This window comes from Pongo pygmaeus, chromosome X, assembly GCF_028885625.2.
Source record: "Pongo pygmaeus isolate AG05252 chromosome X, NHGRI_mPonPyg2-v2.0_pri, whole genome shotgun sequence".
NCBI classification, from domain to species: domain Eukaryota; kingdom Metazoa; phylum Chordata; class Mammalia; order Primates; family Hominidae; genus Pongo; species Pongo pygmaeus.
Genome location: NC_072396.2, coordinates 41,495,977 through 41,517,734, shown reverse-complemented (window position 1 = coordinate 41,517,734; position 21,758 = coordinate 41,495,977). Strand labels below are relative to the sequence as shown.

The 21,758-nt window shown below is 41.1% G+C and overlaps 1 pseudogene; it reads left to right on the top strand.

The window, feature by feature from the left end:
• The first annotated feature begins 2,184 nt into the window (after positions 1 to 2,184).
• On the top strand, positions 2,185 to 3,124 carry LOC129024446 (syntenin-1-like; annotated as a pseudogene).
• Positions 3,125 to 21,758: the final 18,634 nt, after the last annotated feature.

The following is a 21,758-nucleotide window of genomic DNA, read 5'->3' as shown; positions in this document are numbered from 1 at the left end:
AAAAAAACAGAAGATAACAAGTGTTGGCAAGGATATGTAGAAATCCCTTGTGCACTGTTGGTGGGAATGTAAAATGGCGCAGCTGCTATGGAAAACAGTACGGAGGTTCCTCAAAAAATAGAAAATAGAATTACATATGATCCCGCAATTCTACTTCTGGGTATATACTCAAAACAATTGAAAGCAGAGTCTCAAAAATTTATTTGTACACTCATGTTTATAGTAGCATTAGTCATGACAGCCAAAAGGTGGAAGCAACCCAAATGTCCACTGACGAATGAGCAAACAAAATATGATATAGATACACAATGGAATATTATTCAGCCTTAAAAAGAAAGTAAAGTCTGACTCATGCTATGACATGGATGAACATTGAAGACATGCTACGTGAAAGAAGCTAGTCACAAAAAGACAAATATTGTATGGTTCCATTTATATGGGGTACTTAGAGTAGTCAAATTCGTAGAGACAGAAAGTAGAATGGTGGTTGCCAAGGGCCAAGTGGGGTGGGGAATGGAGAGTTATTATTTAATGGGTGGAGAGTTTCAACTTTGCAGGATTAAAAAGGGTTCTGGAGATTGGTTGCATAACACTGTAAATGTACTTAACACTGCTGAACTGTACACTTAAAAATGGTTAAGATGGTTAATTTTATGTTATGACAATTAAAAAATTTTAAAAAGCACACACACAAATAATAGGATAACATTTTTCATCCATAAGGTAAAATTTAGAACTAATTTTGACAGTGATGTGGGAAAGTTTGTACTTTCTTTAATTTCTGTTGGAGATTTGCTATAGCATTTTAAGAAAGTAATTTGGTAGGATCTATTAAAATCAAACATGCACATATTCTTTGACATAGTAATCCCACTTTTGGGACTCTGGCCTATAGAAATACTTGTACCAATACGTAAGTATATATGTGTAAAGATGTTTTGTGCATTGGTCATAACTGGAAATAATCTGCCCACCAAAAACGGGCAAATGGTTGGATATTACCCAACTATTTATTTATTTATTTTTAAATTTTGTTTTATTTTATTTTAAGTTCCGGGATACATATGTAGGAAGTGCAGGTTTGTTACATAGGTAAATATGTGCCATGGTGGTTTGCTGCACCTATCAGCCCATTTCCTAGGTATTAAGCCCCACATGCATTAGCTGTTTCTCCTGATGCTCTCCCTCCCCTCGCCCCCATGACAGGCCCCAGTGTGTGTTGTTTCCCTCCCTGTGTCCATGCGTTCTCATTGTTCAGCTCCCACTTATAAGTGAGAACATATGAAGTTTGGTTTTCTGTTCCTGTATTAGTTTGCTGAGAATGATGGCTTCCAGCTCCATCCATGTCCCTGCAAAGGACATGATCTCATTTCTTTTTATTACCCAACTATTTAAAAGAAAGAGTAATAGCTATAAGGAATGACCTGGAGTGATAAGTATGAGATATTATTTTATTAATAATAATATGACATATTATTGTAAGATAATAAGCAAGTTCCACAGAAAAGTATATAGTATGATTCCGCTTGTGTGAAACGCAAATTTAAAAATTCTTATAATCTGTTTATATATTGTGATGGTTAATTTTGTGTATCAACTTGGCCAGGTTATGGTGCCAGGTCGTTTGCTCAAACACCAGTCTAGATGTTATTGTAAAGATATGTTTTTAGATGTGACTAACATTTAAGTCACTAGAGTTTGAATAAAGCAGACTACCTCTATAATGTAGGTGGGCCTCATCTAATCAGTTGAAAGCCTTAAAAACAATGACTGGGGTTCACTGAAGGAGGAGGAATTCTCAAGGCTGCAACATCAACTCTTACCTGAATTCAGATTTCAGACTTGCCAACCCCCACAATCTCATGAGCCAATCCCTTAGAATAAACCACCTCTAGTGAGAAACTCAAAGCTTTCCCAGTAAGATTGGGAAAAAGGCAAGAATGTTCCCTCTTACCACTGCTTTTCAATGTTGTAATGGAGGTCCTAGCTAATGCATAAGACAAGAAAAAAAGTAAAAGATATACAGATTGAGGAGGAAGAAATAAAGCTGTCTTTGTTCACAGATGGCATGGTCATCTACGTAGAAAATTCAAGAGAGTTGACAAACACTCTTGGAATTAAGAAGTCATCATAGAGAATTTGGTGCCAGTGACTGGAGGCAGCGGCAGCGAGTGGGTCCTTGTGGGCTAGAAGAACCCTGCAAAAATGTCTCTCTATCTATCTCTTGAAGACTTGAAGGTAGACAAAGTAATTGGGGCTCAAACTACTTTTTCTGCAAACTCTGCCAATCCAGCAATTTTGTCAGAAGCTTCTGCTCCCATCTCTCAAAATGGAAATCTGTATCCCAAATTATATCCAGAGCTCTCTCAATACATGGGCCTGAGTTTAAATGAAGAAGAAATATGTGCAAATGTGGCCATGGTTTCTGGTGCACCAATTCAAGGGCAGTTGGTAGCAAGACCTTCCAGTATGAACTATATGGTGGCTCCTGTAACTTGTAATGATGTTGGAATTCACAGAACAGAAATTAAGCAAGGGATTCGTGAAGTCATTTTGTGTAAGGATCAAGATGGAAAAATTGGACTCAGGCTTAAATCAATAGATAATGGTATATTTGTTCAGCTAGTCCAGGCTAATTCTCCAGCCTCATTGGTTGGTCTGACAATTGAGGACCAAGTACTCCAGATTAATAGTGAAAACTGTGCAGGGTAGAGCTCTGAGAAAGCGCACAAGGTGCTCAAACAGGATTTTGGAGAGATTACCATGACCATTCATGACAGGCCCTTTGAACGGACGATTACCATGCATAAGGATAGCACTGGACATGTTGGTTTTATCTTTAAAAACGGAAAAATAATATCCATAGTGAAAGATAGCTCTGCAGCCAGAAGTGGTCTTCTCACAGAACATAACATCTGTGAAATCAATGGACAGAATGTCATTGAATTGAAGGACTCTCAAATTGCAGACATACTGTCAACATCTGGGACTGTAGTTACTATTACAATTATGCCTGCTTTTATCTTTGAACATATTATTAAGCGGATGGTACCAAGCATTATGAAAAGCCTAACGGACCACACCATTTCTGAGGTTTAAAATTCATGGCACCATGGAAATGTAACTGAACGTCTCCAGTTTCCTTCTTCGGCAACTTCGGTATTATGCACATGTAGCTTTCCCAGAGCCAGCAAGCATATGCTGCATGAGGACCTTCCCATCTTTTTTTTTTTTTTTTCTTTTTTGAGATGGAGTCTCACTCTGTTGCCCAGGCTAGAGTGCAGTGGCGCAATCTCGGCTCACTGCAACCTCTGCCTCCCGGGTTCAAGCGATTCTCCTGCCTCAGCCTCCCAAGTAGCTGGGATTACAAGCGCCTGCCACTGTGCCTGGCTAATTTTTGCATTTTTAGTACGGACGGGGTTTCACCATGTTGGTCAGGCTGGTCTCAAACTCCTGACTTCATCATCCGCCCGCCTCGGCCTCCCAAAGCGCTGGGATTACAGGCATGAACCACCGCGCCTGGCCTTCTATCTTACATTATGATTGGGAATCTTACTATTTCATCTGATACCTTGTTCAGATTTCAAAATAGTTGTAGCCTTATCCTGGTTTTACAGAGGTGAAACTTTCAAGAGATTTACTGACTTTCCTAGAATAGTTCCTCTACTGGAAACCTGATGCTTTTTTAAGGCATTGTGATTAGGATGACTGATACAGGTTTAGCTTTGTGTGAAAACCAGTCACCTTTCTCCTAGGTAATGAGTAGTGCTGTTCATATTACTTTAGTTCTATAGCATATTTGCATTTTTAACATGCTACCATAGTACCTTTAGAATGATTGCCTTTGATTTTTAAAAAAATTCTGTGTGTGTGTGTGTGTGTGTGTGTGTGTGTGTGTGTAACATGTCAATTAAGAACACTGGTTTCATTCCATGTAAGCATTAAACAGTGTATGTAGGTTGCAAGAGATTATGATGATTGTTCTTAAATTTTAGCTACCTTTACTTGAAAGGCAACAGCTTGAACTGTTGCCTTAACTATGTTAAGCATCTAGACTAAAAGCCAAAATATAATTGTTGCTGCCTTTTTAAAACCCAAATGTCGTTCTCTAGTAACCTGAAATATACACTAGCCATTAAATGTATTAACCTGAAATGTACACAGAACAGTTTAATGGTACTTACTGAGCTATAGCATAGCTGCTTAATTGTTTTTGAGATTTTTTAGTCAATGCGTAATGGAAACTTCTTTCTACTAAAAGTTGCTAGTACCGCTTTGTGAGAAGCAAATCACTATATATTTAATGTAAAAATTATTACACTAAATAGGATAAACTTTTGACTCCTCTTTTGTTCATTTGTGGATTAAGTGGTACAAGAATTTTGGCATTTGACTCTTAAGATTATGTAACCTAGCTACTTCAGGATGGTCTTAGGATATTTTTCCGGTAATTTGTTCCATTTCCTGACTCCTCCTTGCAAACAAAATGATAGCGACACTTTATTCCGATTTTTTTCTTCTTTTTGGTTTATGTCTATTCTAATTAAATATGTATACATAAAGTTAAAAAAAGTCATCATATCAAGGTTGCAGGATATAAAGTTAATATGCAAAAGTAAATTGCTTTCCTAATATATCAAAAATGAACAAGTGGAATTTGAAACTTAAAATATACATTTACATTAGCATCCCCAAAAATGAAATACTTCAGGATAAATTTAACAAAATATGTATAAGATACATATGAGGAAAACCATAAAACTCTGACAAAGGTATGAGTATCAAGGAAAAACTAAATAAATGGGGAGCTGTTCCATGTTCATGGGTAGTAAGACTCAATATTGTCAAGGTGGCAGTTCTTCCCAACTTGATCTATAGATTTAATGCAATCACAATCAAAATCCCAGCAATTTATTTTGTAGAGACTGACAAACTAATTCTAAAGTTGATACAGAGAAACAAAATACCGAGGATAGCCAACTCAGTGTTGAAGGAGAAAAACAAAGTTGAAATACTGACACTACCCAACTTAAAGACTTACTATAAAGCTACAGTAAGCATGTGGTATGGATGAAAGAATAGGCAAATAGATCAATGGAACAGAAGAGGGAGTCCAGAAATAGACCCACATAAATACAACTGATTTTTGAGGGAGCAAAAGCATTACAGTGGAGAAAAGGTAAACATTTCAACAAATGGTGCTGAAACAACTAGATATCCACATGCAAAAAAATGACTCTAGACACAGACCTTACACTCTTCCACTCAAACGATCACAAACCTAACTATAAAATACAAAACTATAAAACTCCTAGAAGATGACTTTGGAGAAAATCTAAATAACCTTGGATTTTGTGATGACTTTTTAGATACAACACCAAAGGCATGACCCATGAAATAACTTCATGGACTTCATTAAAATTAAAAATTCCTGCTCTGCAAAAGACACTATCAAAACAATAAAAAGACAAACCACAGACTGGGAGAAAATATTTGCAAAAGGCGTATCTGATAAGGGGTTGTTATCGAAAATATACAAGGTAAAACTCAACAATAAGAAAAGAACCAGATCAAAAAATAAGTCAAAGACTTTAACAGACACCTCTCCAAAGATAGGTGGCAAATAAGCATATGAAAAGATGGTTTCATTTCCTGTGGGGAGCCAAAAAAATTAAGAAAACAAAAAAAAATTTTTTAAAGATGCTTGCATTGTATGTCATCAGGGAAATGCAAATTAAAACAAGATACTAGTACATATGTATTAGAATCGCCAAAATCCAGATTAAAGATTTAAATCTAAGACCTCAAATTATAAAAATCCTAGATGAAAACCTAGGAAATGTTATTCTGGATATCAGCCTTGGCAAAGAATTTATGACTAAGTCCTCCAATTGCAACCAAAACAAAAATTGACAAGTGGGACCTAATTAAACTAAAGAGACTTGGAAAGCAAGAGAAACTATCAGCAGAGTAAACAGACAACTCACAGAATGGGAGAAAATACTTGCAAACTCTGCATCCAACAAAGGCCAAATACCCAGAGTTTATAAGGATCTTAAATAATTCAACAAGCAAAAACCAAATAACCAAATAATTGGGCAAAGGACATTAAGAGACACTTCTCAAAAGACAACATGCATGTGGCCAAGACACATATAAAAAAATGCCCAACATCACTATCATCAGAGAAATGCAAACCAAAACCAAAATGAGATACCATCTCACACTAGTCAGGATGATGATTATTAAAAAGACAAAAAATAACAGATGCTGGCAAAGCTGCAGAGAAAAGGGAATGCTTATATACTGTTGACGGGAACGTGAATTAGTTCAGCCACTGTGGAAAGCAGTTTGGAGAATTCTCTAAGAGCTAAAAACAGAACCACTTTTCAACCCAGAAATCCCATTACTGGATATATACCCAAAGGAAAATAAATTGTTCTACAAAAAAGACATATGTACTTGAACGTTCATCAAAGCACTATTCACAGAATCAAACTAGATGCCCATCAGTGGTGGATTTGATAAAGAAAATGTAGTACATATACACCATGGAATACTATGCAGCCATAAAGAAGAACAAGATCATGTCCTTTGCAGCAACATGATTGGAGCTGGAGGCCATTGTCCTAAGCGAATTAACACAGGAACAGAAAACCAGATACTGCACATTCTCACTTATTATTGGAAGGTAAACATTGAGTACACATGAACACAAAGAGGGGACCAACCAAACTGAGGACTACTAGAGGGAGGAGGGGAGAAGGGAGCAAGGGCTGAAAAGTACCTATTGGGTACTATGCTCATTACCTGGGTGATAGGATTATTTGTACCCCAATCCTCAATGTCACACAATATATTCATGTAATAAACCTGCACATGTATCCCCTGAATCTAAAATAAAGGTTGAAATTATAAAAAAAAAAAAGCAATTCCCACAGCCACCCAACCTTCAGCAACCACCACCCTGATCAGTCAGCAGCCATCAACATAGAAACAAGACCCTCCATCAGCGAAACGATTGCAACTCACTAAAGGCTCAGATGATTGTTAGTATTTTCTTTTCTTTTTTTTCTTTTTTTTTTTTTTAAGAGACAGAGTCTCGCCATATTGCCCAGGCTAGTCTTGAACTCCTAGCCTCAAGCCATCTTCCTGCCTCGGCCTCCCAAGTGCTGGATTACAGGCGTGAGCCACATCTCCCAGCCATCGTTAGCATTTTTAATAGTAAAATATTTTTTAAATTAAGGTATGTACTTTTTTTAGACATAATGCTATTGCACACTTAATAGACTACAGTATAGCATAAACATAACTTTTATATACACTGGGGAACCGAAAAATCTGTGTGACTCTTTTTATTGTGATATTTACTTTATTGCAGTGGTCTGGAACCACACTTATAGTATTTCTGAGGTAGGTCGGTAAATAAGTTACTTTTGAACAAAAATAGTGACAAGCTTAGTAATTTTCCATAGACTCTTATTGCTGAAAGTAATCTTAGTTATGTGGTCCAAAGTTCCTGCTTTTACAGATTTGAGTCCCAGAGTTATTACTGCTCTCCTGGGGCCATGTAGCCAGATAGCTTGAGGCTGACAGGTGATCATGCTTGCAGCCTCTAGCAATATTTCCATATACCCATGGATGAATTCATCGGATTCTAGAATGTAACTTCCACATGAAATAGTATGCAGATCAGAAAGGGGCTTCCAGAAGACACCTGGATCATTCTTCATTTAGATCTACACTGGACCATGGTTAAAGTCATTAAGCTACATAAGATGCTATCTAAGTTTATTCTATAATTTTCCTTAGGAGTAACACCGTTGATAGTAGGCATTGAAAAACAATGTTTTGGACCAGCCGCAGTGGCTCACGCCTGTAATTCCAGCACCGTGGAAGGCCAAGGTGGGCAGATCACCTGAGGTCAGGAGTTCGAGGCTAGCCTGGCCAACACGGTGAAGCCCCGTCTCTACTAAAAATACAAAAATTAGCCAGGTGTGATGGCGCACGCCTGTAGTCCCAGCTACTTGGGAGGCTGAAGTAGGAGAATCACTTGTACCTGGGAGGTGGAGGTTGCAGAGAGCCAAGATCGTGCCACTGCACTCTAGCCTAGGCAACAGAGTGAGACTCTGTCTCAAAAAAAAAAAAAAAAAAAGAAAGAAAGAAAGAAAAAAGAAAAACAATGTTTTGGTGCATTGCTTTTCTTCCTAAATCCCTAGATAAAGTATCTGCCAGCCTGAAAAAAGCTGGCCAAAAATATGGGCTTCGTAATGTAGGGTCCTTTAATTAGATTTTATTTATTTATTTGAGAAGGAGCCTCACTCTGTCACCCAGGCTGGTGTATGGCAGCACGATCACAGCTCACTGCAGCCTCAACCTCCCCAGGCTCAGGTGATCCTCCCTCCTCAGCCTCCTGAGTAGCTGGGGCCACAGGTGTGCACCACCACGCCCGGCTAATTTTTGTATTTTTAGTAGAGATGGAGTTTCACCATGTTGCCCAGGCTGGTCTCAAACTCCTGGGCTCGAAATCTGCCCACCTGGTCCTCCCAAAGTGTTAGAATTACAGGTGTGAGCCACTGCACCCAGCCTTAATTAGATTTATAAAGGACTGAAAACTAGGGTGTCTGATGAATACTCTGAGAGGGCAGCTTTTTCTTCCTGTTCCGTCACCCCTTGCCACCCTCAAATGAAGGAGAATTGAAGCTTAGTGCCGCTTCCGTACCTGCTCAGCACGATTACATTTTCCTTTCCATTCAGTGGCATCACAATGATGTGTATTAGTTGAGGATGATCATTCTTTTTTTGGTGATGTTATTTTTCATGTTTGTTAGTTCTGTTCTGCTGGACATTTAAAAGCATGTATTGGTTTTTATGCTTTTTCAAAAGAGGGAATTGCTATTACTACATTTTAAATGTCTTATGTACAACTTCATCTTGGTGTCTGCCATTGTGCCCCAAACAAAGCTGATTCCAAGAACCCTGACTAATTAATACACATGCATTTGTATATTTTTGTATGAACATAAAGAATGATGTAGAAGAAGAATTAACCAAACCTAACGCTGGTGATCCCAGGGCGTGGGATTAGATTGGGGAGGTAAAGCTTTTTCTTTTCTTTCTTTCTTTTTTTTTTTGAGACAGAGTCTCACTCTGTCACCCAGGCTGGAGTGCAATGGCACAATATCGACTCACTGCAAGCTCCGCCTCACAGTCTCAAGCAATTCTCCTGCCTCAGCTTCCCGAGTAGCTGGGATTACAGGCACATACCACTGCGCCCAGCTAATTTTTATATTTTTAGTAGAGACGGGGTTTCACCATGTTGCCCAGGCTGGTATTGAACTCCTGACCTCAGGTGATCCACCCGCCTTGGCCTCCCAAAGTGCTGAGATTATAGGCGTGAGCCACCGCACTTGGCCAGGTTTTTCTAAACCTTCTATTCTTTGTTTAACTGGTGTGATGGCTAATATAAGTGTCAACTTGATTAGATTGAAGGATATTGATCCTGGGTGTGTCTGTGAGGGCATTGCCAAAGGAGATTAACGTTGAGTCAGTGGGCTGGGAAAGGCAAACCCACCCTTAATCTGGATGGGCACAATCTAATCAGCTGCCAGCGTGGCTAGAAGATAAGCAGGCAGAAAAATCTGAAAAGAGAGACTGGCCTAGCCTCCCAGCCTACATCTTTCTCCCGTGCTGGGTGCTTCCTGCCCTCGAAAATCAGACTCCAAGTTCTTCAGTTTTGGAATTCGGACTGGCTCTCCTTGCTCCTCAGCCTTCAGACGGCCTATTGTGGGACCTTTTGATCGTGTGAGTTAATACTTAATAAACTCCCCATTAGATATATACCTATTCCATTCATTCTGTCCCCCTAGAGAACCATGACTAATACAACTGGTTACAAGGTGCATGAAGTACCTCTGCAACTAAATAAAAGCAAAAGAGTGAGAAAAATTCTCACAGGCCATGTTGATTATGTTGTATCATAGAAGGCAACGTTGAATTGGGTCACAGGTCCTAAATTCTCATTTATTAACTAACATTAAGTACCAACTGTGTGTCAAGGACTGAACAAGACTGGAAACAGAAAGGTCAACAAAATAGAATCTCTATCCTTAGAGAGCTCAGAAATTCACAACAACCGGTGCAATCGAAATGTCTGCATGTGTCGACTATTTTACTATGTACTAAATGAATTCAATCTTCTTTGCTCTAACTATCTCTGAAACTGTCATCCAGCATCTTGGGTGGTCCTTACAGGCCAGCTAATTGTGCCAATGTAAATATAGGAGTAGAACAATAATAGTAAAAAGCCATGCTTTGAAGGAAGTTCATTGAGTTTCTCCTAGTTAATCAAACCAGATGGAGGGACCAAGGTTGGGGGTCAGATGCGTTTTCTATTTGAGGATCTCTTTTGAATTCATTTCCTAATGTGAACACTGGAGAGGGAGATTAGGAAGCATACAAAACAAACCATTAAGTAAATCACAAGTGTGGAACTAAAATTCAGCCTTGGGATGACCAGCTGGGATGGGTTTTTTTGGTGCATTTTAGGTCTGGGTTAATAAGGTCAGCCCTCAAGAGGCTGTGATTTCCTGCTGCATAGTTATATTTTAGAATCATCCGGGGCCTTTTAAAAATAAAATCCCCAGGTCCCTTCCCTGGAGAGTCTGATTCAGTAGGTCAAGGGTCAGGGCTAGAAATTTTCATATTTGAAAAGCTTCACAGGTGATTCTGATACACACCTCTGGTTAAAGACCAGAGGGAGCCTTGGGGGGAAGGTCAGCCTGGGTTTAGATTTTTATCTCGTGTTTATCCCATTGTATAATAGGTAGCTTTTCCCATACGTAGCAGGAAATGAATGGTGACCCTGGAGGGCAGGGAAAGGTGGGTATCATTTGGAAAAGCTGTGGTGAAGGGCCCAGGGGAAGAACTACTGAGGGGGCACTGCTCCAGAGCTCAGAGATCTTGCTGAGTTTGAATTCTGGTTCATCACTGGCCTGCCGAGTTGCCTCTCCAGGGGAATCCTCTATCGCCGTCATCTAGGGCCACCCCATTTGACTCACAGTCTGCATGCCAGTAGACAATTGCCTGGCGGATGGCTACCTTTCCCCATCTGTACCTGAAGCTCGCTTACTGAAAGTCTGGCAGGGGTGATGCCAGTTAGACCAGGAAACCTTGCTGTGTCCTCCTTTACCCAGCCCACTCTGTGTGGACACTTCCCCACAAAGACCCAGAATGCTAACAAGCCAAGGGGCAACCCTGGCTATCCATGGGGTGATGTTAGCGAGCCCCCAAAGCTGTATTTCTACATATGGTGGCGAATATGATGAAGTCAGGACCCCCAAGTTGGGACATCAATCCTGTGAGATAGATGGGGCAAGTATTAATATTCTTAATTTAGAGATCAGGAAACAGACACATAGAGTGATGGCGTTGCCAGGTCACACAGCTAGTCAGTGATGATACCAGGTCACCAACTCAAGATGCCCCTCGACTCCTGTGCTTTTTGCATTTCCCTACCCTGCGTCCGAACAGCCAGATTTCCTGTGAGCATGTTACCATACAAACTGTCAGACTTTCCATAAGTGGGTTTATTAGTCCCACCCTCCTTCCTTCCTTTCCTCCTTTTTTTGCATCCATGAGAATTCACCTCTCAAATCTCTAACCACTGGAAGTGCCATTGACCTTGGGCCCCAGCTTCAGCCTCTGAAATCCATCATTACATTGGTGCCGAGACTGTGCTTCCTACAGCCTGCCCCCGGGCAATGATTGAGTGCAGCAGGGATACTGAGGCAGGCGTGTTCTGGAGAGACATGGAAACTCCTTTGACCAACAACTTTAGCCCAGGGACTCCCCACTGGCCCTGCCAAATCTTTTTGTTGTTGTTGTTGTTGTTGTTGTTTGAGACAGAGTCTTGTTGTCACCCAGGCTGGAGTGCAGTGGCACAATGTTGGCTCACTGCAACCTCCTGGGTTTCACTGAGCCTCCTGGGTTCAAGCGATTCTCCTGCCTCAGCCTCCCAAGTAGCTGGAGTTACAGGCGTGTACCACCACACCTGGCTAATTTTTGTATTTTTAGTAGAGACAGGGTTTCACCATGTTAGCCAGGCTGGTTTCGAACTCCTGGCCTCAAGTGATCTGCCCACCTCAGCCTCCCAAAATGCTGGGATTACAGGCGTGAGCCACCGCGCCTGGCCGCCAAACCTTTCTGAGACTGAACTGCAGTGTACGATGCTTCCATGCAAACTTCCTTCCTTCCTTTTCTCTCTCCTTCACAAATCAGACCTGCAACGAAGTCTGATAGATCTTCCAGTCTTTTCCATCTCCCTCCCATATTTTCTCTCACAGGCGTTTTCTTTAATAAATCTCTTGCATGTTTTATCTCATCTTTGTGTCTGCTTCTCTGAAGACCCAAACTAACACCATCCCTCTCTTTTTTCCTCCCTCCCCAGCTTCCTTCTTTCTGTACCCTGTCAACCACACTGGAGGTGCATGGATTAATACTATTAATATATGGTTCCCATTCTCAAGGTTCTCACAGTCTATTAAAGGACACAGACCTAGAGATAATTCTAACACAGTGAGATAAGTGCAATGACAGAGGTATGCATGGGGCATTGGCAGGGTCCAGAGGAGTGGTATCTAACCCAACTTGGAGCTGAAATGGAGGAAAACATTGAATAAGAATTAATAGGAGTCAGCCAGGTGAAATGAGCTAGGTAGAGGGAGGGGTAAAAAGACATTGCAGGTTTTTGTGTTGCTGGGGCTGATGTTTTTAGGCAAGGGGGGCCAGGAGAGGGGGCCAAAGAGGTGGGGAGGGGTTGAGTATTGGAGGGCTTTGAACGCTGCCCTGAGGGTTGGACCCTTATCCTGGGGCCATTGTTTCCTGAATGTGGGTCTAGGCCAGGCTGCACGAGAATTACCTGGCATATGATAAAAATATCCACCCAGATAGAGTGCCCTGCAGGGGGGAGCTCATTAGGGGATGAAATATGTGGGGTTTTTTTCCTCTCTCTTTTTTTAAATCAAAATTTGTCCCTTCAAGCTCTAGAGAGGGCTAGAAAAATCCCCTAAGAGATTTCAAACAAAACAAAAATTCTGAAGGATTACTTGACTAGTCTCCCTTCCCTATGTAGTATAGTACTACTGGTCCCCGCTGTTGTGGGAAAAGTTTTTTTGTTTTGTTATTTTATTTTTTTGAGACAGGGTCTTGCTGGAGTGCAGTGGTGTGATCATAGCTCACTGCAGCCTCCAATTCCTGGGTTCAAGAAATCCTCCCACCTCAGTCTCCTGAGTGGCTGAGACTCCTGGTGCCACCACGCCCGGTTAACTTTTCTTATTTTTTGTAGATACAGGTTCTGGCCATGAAAAAAAAAGAAGGCCAATGTTATCAAAACAATGGAATTAACATTTAATCCTCATTCTGTGCCATGCATTATTCTAAATTATATGCAATAATTAACTTCTTATAGAAATCCTCTGAGATGGCCGGGTGCAGTGGCTCACGTCTGTAATCCCAGCACTTTGGGAGGCCAAGGCGGGTGAATCACGAGGTCAGGAGTTCGAGACCAGCCTGGCCAACTTAGTGAAACCCCGTCTCTACTAAAAATACAAAAAATTAGCTGGACGTAGTGGCGAGTGCCTGTAATCCCAGCTACTCGGGAGGCTGAGGCAGGAGAATCACTTGAACCCAGGAGGCAGAGGTTGCAGTAAGCCGAGATTGCACTACTGCACTCCAGCCCAGGCGACACAGCAAGACTCCGTCTCAAAAAAAAAAAAAAAAAAAGAAAGAAATCCTCTGAGGTAACCTATAGCAGATGCTCTTGGTGTCCTATCCATACACCCTCAGGCTTTACCACTTCAGTGTGCCCCATTTGTTGTATCTGTTTGAGGGCTTGGCCCAGAGCTGGCAAGCTGGAAGTGTCAAGGATTTGACAACCCCAGGAGCAGCCCTCAACCAAAGACTATGGCTTGTTAGTGTGTAAATACTCCAGCTCCCTCACTCCTAATGTGGGATGACTCTGAGGCTCATGTTCTATACCATATCCCATAGTTCCTTAGTGGGATTAGGCCCAGAGTGGTCCACTCTTCTATCTTGCTGGATAACCCACCCTTTAACTCTTTCTGTTCGTGGACTTATTTCCTGACTCCTCTACTGGTGTTTTCCTTCACCGCCTGATATGGCTTGGCTGTGTCCCCACCCAAATCTCACCTTGAACTGTAATAAACCCCACGTGTCAAAGATGGGGCCAGGTGGAGATAATGGAATCATGGGGGCGGTTTTCCCCATACTGTTCTCATGGCAGTAAGTCTCACCAGATCTGATGGTTTTATAAATGGGAGTTCCCCTGTTCAAACTCTCTTGCCTGCCACAATGTAAGATGTGACTTTGCTCCTCATTCGCCTTCCGTCACGATTGTGAGGCCCCCCCAGCCATGTGGAACTGTGGGTCAATGAAACCCCTTTCCTTTATAAATTACCCAGTCTTGGGTATGTCTTTATTAGCAGCGTGAGAACAGACTAATACGCCTCCCAAATAAACTATTCGTACTGGAGCCCTTGTCTCACAGTCAGCTTCTGGAGGAATCCAAACTAAGATTTAAATGAAGACCACGGAAAATCTGAGAACGATTCGAAGAATAGAAACATCAACATGTAAATAGAAAGAGTCACTGAGTTGTAATGGTTACTAATCACCAGCTCCCCAGGCTTGACAAGAACGTGTATTTGAACTCACACTAAATCTTTTAACAGAGGCAAAGCACTTCCAGGATCATAAAGACCACTCAGAGATTTCTCAACTTTAGCAGGCATCAAAGCCTTTTTCCTCCCTTTTATTCAAGGGAGAAAAAACCCTCCAAATGTCTACCTAAAAAATATTAGCTTAAAAAGAGCCCAGTTTTGCCTTTCTGAGTCATCTGCACTCAAACTTAGACACATCTGTTACCTGATTTTAAAGGGATCCTAATTCTTGCCAGTTGCAAATCTGAGCTAACTAGAAAATTAGATTTTATAAATTATATTTTCAGAGAACATAATAAAGACAAAAATGTATTTTAAATTGTCTTTCCATATACACACTCTTAACTAACTAAGCTGCTTTTCTGAACACTGGAGAGTAGAAATCCTAGCACTGTGTTTTATATTGTGCTGATTATGCTAATTAAAATTTAATGAAACTTCTGCCATTTTGCAATTTTAAAAATGTGTCATAATATACCACCAATCAACACCAATAATGTCAAATAAAAGACCCCGTTTTGAATTGTAAAAACTGTGATGATATAGCAAGATAAAGGACTAAGTGTAAGATGGGGGAATATTGGTGAAATGACTAATTGAAATTTTTGTTGGCACTGTTTGATTATTTCCATCGGTGGCCATTAATTTGCTTAAAAGGGGTTTTGTGACTCACGGTTATGATAAAATTGCATTAAGTCTTGCATTTTGTACAAAGAAAACTGATTCAGTCAGCGTTTCCAATTACCAGCCACATCGGGAGCTTTATTAAGCAAATAAATACTATTGACAATATATAAACAGAGATATCACTTACATATTTGTTGACTCCACCCGATTAGGGTAAAATGTGCAGTACAAGATGTTTACGATAACTTAGTATTTAACTGATCAACATTGCTAATAAAGCTGCCCCCTGCTGTCCTGAATGAAAATGCATATGCTTAAAAAATTATGAAAGAAGCTATTTTAAGCCTAGAGGATAGACTCTACATCTTAACATCTGTAAAAGCTTTTTACATGAAATATAATTCTTCCCCCAGTATTTGAATCATGGTTATAACATACAAATGACAGCAATATCAATTTAATCGGGGTCTACTTAATACCATAACTATGGGCCTTTATTTTCCTTCCACTCAATTCAACAAACTTTAGCACTTAGATTTCTGCTTTTGTAGTCACTGGCAAGCTCATTTCATATTGTTTTATTTATTTATTTATTTTTGAGATGGAGTCTTGCTCTGTTGCTCAGGCTGGAGTGCAGTGGCACGGTCTCCGCTCACTGCAACCTCCGCCTCCCAGGTTGAAGTGATTCTCCTGCCTCAGCCTCCCGAGTAGCTGGGACTATAGGCACATGTCATCACACTGGCTAATTTTTGTATTTTTAGTAGAGACGGGATTTCACTAAGTTGGCCAGGCTGGTCTTGAACTCCTGACCTCAGGTGATCTGCCTGCCTCGGCCTCCCAAAGTGCTGGGATTACAGGCGTGAGCCACTGTGCCCAGCCTCATTGTTTTAAAGGTCCCTTTAATATGATATGCATATTAAGTTATTTGCATATTTGCATTAAAAGGGTTAGATAGCATGGAAACTGTAATAACAATTACAACAATAAGGGCTAACATTTACTCAGTACTATGTGCCAGGCATTCTGAACACACACCTTCTCATTTTAGTCATATCACAACTCTATAAGTATCATTATTATCCCCATTTTACATGGGAAAACAGAGGCACAGAGAGCTAAAGAACTTGCCCTAAGTCAAACCATTAAAGGTGGCAAAGCAAGATTTAAACCCATCATCCTGATAAACCCTCAGTGCTAGTTTGTAGTTAGCCATGGCTGAGGCAGCAGAAATCAATTGTCTAAGGTAACTACCAAACAAATACGAGAGACCAAACCAAAGTTTGTGCCTGCACTTGTCAAGTGATTCTCTTTTTATTTTTGAGCTAAAACATTTATTACAATGGAAAATGAGCAAATGATATGTTTTATGTTTTTTGTTTTTCTTTTCTTTTTTTTTTTTTGAGACAGTGTCACTCTGTCACCCAGGCTGGAGTGCAGTGGCACAATTTCGGCTCACTGCGACCTCCGCCTCCCGGGTTCAAGCAATTCTCCTGTCTCAGCCTCCCGAGTAGCTGAGATTACAGGCGCCCACCACCACGCCCTGCTAATTTTTTGTATTTTTAGTAGAGACGGGGTTTCACCATGTTGGCCAGGCTGGTCTCAAACTCTGGGCTCAAGCGATCCACTCGCCTCGGCCTCCCAAAGTGCTGGGATTACAGGCGTGAGCCACCGCGCTGGGCTATAGCTTACTTTTAGCTCTACTTCCAATCTGGTGAAGGGAATTCCTTCCATCTTCTCATCCTTTTTTGGCCACCTTTTCACTCCATTTCTAAGACCTCCTTTGTCTCTTCCTACAGTAGAACCCTGTGTTCTCTCTCCTCTATTGGTAGGTTTAATTACATCGTCTAATAAATGAGCATTAATAGTGTAAAAAAGAACAATATGGTACAAAACTGTTTGCTATTTTGGTTAGGCAAAACGTTTGCTTTTGGCTGTAAACAGAATACTTCTCTAAAATTGGCTTAACAATCATGACATTTAGTAACTCATATATGTCTAGATGTAGGTGATACCAGAGTTGCCTAATTCAGTGGTACATTATCAATGACTCACATGATATTTCTCTTACTGTTTCCCTATCTTCAGTATGGTGGGTTTTGTCTTCACATTTGTGCTTCATGATCACAAGATGGCTTCAGTAGCTCCAGGCGTCACATTCTCACAAAATAGCATTGAGAGGGGGAGCAAAAAAGGGAGGAATGTTTCCAGTCTTGTGTCCCTTTCTAAGAGTGAGCAAAACTTTCCCAAGATTCCCCCACGAGATTCATTAACCAAGTTTAAATCACATGCCCATGCTTAAACTGATCAAAGACTAGAGGAATGAAATTACCCTAAGTGTCTGGGAATTGGGTGTTGGGGGAGTACCTTCCCTGAGCACATGGCCAGAAGGTGTTTCTGCAAGGTGAAATGATTTGGGGAGGTAACCAATAGCGTCTGCTAGACTTCATCATTTTGAACTACTGAAAATACACACACAAAAACGTGCTGGAAACACTTAAAAAGAGGTAAAGGTAGGAAGAATCCCTCAGCATGACCAGTTTTCCTGATTCTTTCATAGAATAATTTCCAACTTTGACATGGAAAGCCCTACCTGTGGTTTTAAGTTCTTTCAATTTACCTTCCTCCCTTACTTCTAGACAGCTGGCTACTAGATACTAGAACTTGGACTCTAGCCTAGTCTTGCAGCTGAGGTTAATTTGTTCTTTCCAAATACTAAACAGACTAAACAGTCTGTGTAGTGGAGGAATAAACTGCCTTGACTTGATGAAGGTCCATGTTTCACTCTGTCCGATGTGCCACCATGATCCTTATCAGCTACTCAGAACCCTCCACCCTTCCCTGGGCTTACTGTCCTTCCCCACCTACTGTTCCTTAGACTTCCTTAGGCTTTGTTCAAAGGGAGAAGAAAACCAATAGCCTTTTAAAGCCTTATGCTTTAAAAGGTATTTCACATGGCTATTTGATTTCATGTTGACAAGAACCGTAAGAAGTAGATGTTATCATCTAAGCTCTAGAGAGGTGAAATAACCTAACTCCAAATCATGCACTTGGTAGGTAGTACATTTGCCATTCACACCCATTCTGGTGTCTTCCAAAGCTCACATCCCAGAACAGCAAGCAGAAGTTTCCCAGGCTCTTCTTTCCCTGCCTTGGTACATCTCCACCTTGGCCTACCCTTGGTGGAGGTGGGGGAGGGGGAGAATAAATCTGGAGTCACAAGCCCTGGCTTGGGATATCCCTATCTTCATGTAGTGCCTGTGTAAGCTCAGGCAGGGCAGGTCACCTCTCCTTTACAAGTCTTAATGTTCTCACTTGTAACACGAGAGTAACATCTACCTTGTAGGGTTGCTGTGAATATTAAGGCAATAGGTCTGCATTCTCTTTATAAAGGCCAAGCACTATGTGAATGTGACAAGCCATTATTATGGATGGATTTCTTATTTATCTACATAATAAGATATGAAAATGGACCTTCCCAATGCTGTTTTGCACCAGTACAAGAGACATCCAAAAGGAGTGTGCTCAGATCTATAGAGGCTGACTTTACAAAAGGTATGCTCTAAGACTCTCAAATGCCTTCAACAATTTTGACTACAAAGGCATCAAGAGAGGGTAGAAGTAAGAAGGATTTGTGAAGAAGGTTCTTTAGATAAGACTACTGCCATGCTGTGGGCATCCCTCTCCAACCCCTGAGGTGATGGGGAGCTACCTTTTAACCTTAAGCCCGTGAAATGGTACATTAAAGGGACCCTTGAAGAGGTAACTGTGTGTTCTCTGTGGTTGGGGAGCTAGGATCAGAGCCTGAATTAATACAGCCTGTGATAGCGGGCTGCACCTCTGCATGTGGGAGCCATGGGGGAAAAGGAGGCTGGAGGCTAGGCATGGCAGCTAACACCTGTAATCCCAGAACTTTGGGAGACTGAGATGGGAGGATTGTTTGAGACCAGCCTGGGCAACATAGTGAGACCCTATCTCTACAAAAGTAAAAAAAAATCGGCTGGGCGCAGTGGCTCACGCCTGTAATCCCAGAACTTTGGGAGGCCAAGGCGGGTGGATCACGAGGTCAGGAGTTTGAGACCAGCCTGGCCAACATAGTGAAACCCCATCTCTACTAAAAATACAAAAATTAGCCGGGCATGGTGGCAGGCACCTGTAATCCCAGCTACTTGGGAGGCTGAGGCAGGAGAATCGCTTGAACCTGGGAGGCAGAGGTTTTGGTGAGCCAAGATTGCACCACTACATACCCGCCTGGGCAAGAGTGAGACTCTGCCTCAAAAAAAAAAAAAAAAAAGAAAGAGAAAAAAAAAAAAGTAAAAAAAAATTAGCTGGGCCTGGTGGTACATGCCTGTGGTCCCAGCTACTTGGGAGACTGATGTGGGAGGATTGCTTGAGCCCAGGAGGTGGAGGCTGCAGTGAGATGAGATTGCACCATTGCACCCCAGCCTGGGTGACAGAGTGAGACCCACTCTCGAAAAAAAAAAAAGAAAAAAAGGTTGGAGTCTTCTTTTGTTAATGTTTTTGGAAATATAAGATACATATTAAAATGTGCACAAACAACAGGTTTATAGCTTGATGAATTTTCACAAACTGAATATCCCAGCGAAACCAGAACATTAATTACTAGCATCCCATAAGGCCTCTATACCCGCCTTTCAGCCACTACTACCCCCAAGGGTAACTACTACCCTGACCTCTAATAGCACAGATTATTTTTGCCTCTTTTTGTTCTTTATATAAATGGAATCATACAGTGTGTACCCATTAGCGGCTCGCTTCATTGCTCAACATTCTATTTATGAGATCCATCCGTATTGTATGTAGCTGTAGATCGTTTATTCTCACTACTGTATAGCATCCCATTGTGTGAGCATTCCACAATTTATCCATTCTACTGTTGATAGACATCTGGGTAGTTTCCAACTGGGGGATATTATGAATACCTACGGATATTTTAGCACATGTCTTTTGGTAAACATATGTACACATTTCTCTTGCACGTACATCTAGGAGTGGGACTTCAGAGTTATAGGGGTGGTGTTTGTAAAAGCTACAACAGTTTTAAGTGTTTCCAAAGAGGATTTCTTAAACAAAGTGTGGATTCGAGCCTCTACTCCCACTCTCTCACATCAGCCCAAGAACCAGAAGCCAAAAGGGGTGTGGATTTTAGAGAAACACTGTATGGTGAGCATCACCAGAGCTGCAGTCAAAGGGGCCCAGCGAAGGAGCCTCTCATGAGCCCCATAGAAGAATCTATATGCCAGGAACATGGCCCAACCTACAGAAACATTTTAATCTAGCACAGCATTGTCCCTGCCTCCACATGGGTATTGTGAAGGGCTGCTGTTGAGAGGCTAGCCTTTGAGCTCCATTTCTGGAGAGCTGGTTTTCATCTGACCAACTTCACTCCTTGGCCATGTGACTTTGGGAAGGTCATTCTTTCTCTCTAGGCCTCACTTTTCTCATCTTTCTGATGTGAGGCTGCTTTCTGCTCTGAACTTGTAATTGACTGTGTTCTAAATGCCTCACGAACAGAAAGCACATCTTCACTTTCCTCTGTATTCCTAGAGAGCACCTCATGCTCTACATACCTATTGGCACAGTAGGTCACTAGACAACAAATGTCTTGCAATTTCATTTTCTAAAGAAAAAAATCTGCTTTTATGGGTTCAGTGATGCACAAAATGAGGATTTAATTGGCATATTAAAATTAACAACATGGTGTGTGTGTGCCTGTCCAAATATAGATGTTATACTGCACACCAGCTTTATGGAAAAATCCATTTCCATTCTTGTGCAACTGAGTTTCTCTGAAGAAACAGAGCAAAGACCATCTATGTATCATAAATTTGTCAACTCACTATTTTACCCAAGGATGTTGGATAATTAGATTCCAACATAGACCCAAAGAATTCTTCTCTTCATCTGGGAACTTGTTTTATCACTTGCTACTGCCTTGTTCCTAATGCTTAGCATTTAAAGGTTATATATAGGAAAAAAAAAAAAAGACTCCAGACATTATGTAGTCACTGTCTAGAATGGCATTATATTTTAACAGGATATTATCACTCTGGCAAAAAGAAATCATTTTTACTGGGTAGGAAATTATTCCATCATACAGTATTATTCAAGCAATTAGAAATCACATTGTGTGGTGAATGATCAGCTCTTCTTGCTGGAGTTTGTTATTACACTGTTTGTATTTAAAATGTGGGGCTGCAGAGAGAAGAAGGCTTTTTTAGTAGAAGCATGAACACTCTAAGCAGCTCAGGCAGGTGAGCTGTGATGCAATTTTATTTCCCAGGAAATTCTTTCTGGAGTTCCCCTGAAGTTCCCTGTCTTACTTCACCCACAGAAACCTTGAATTCTTTCCCTTTAGCTAAGCTAGGCACCCCT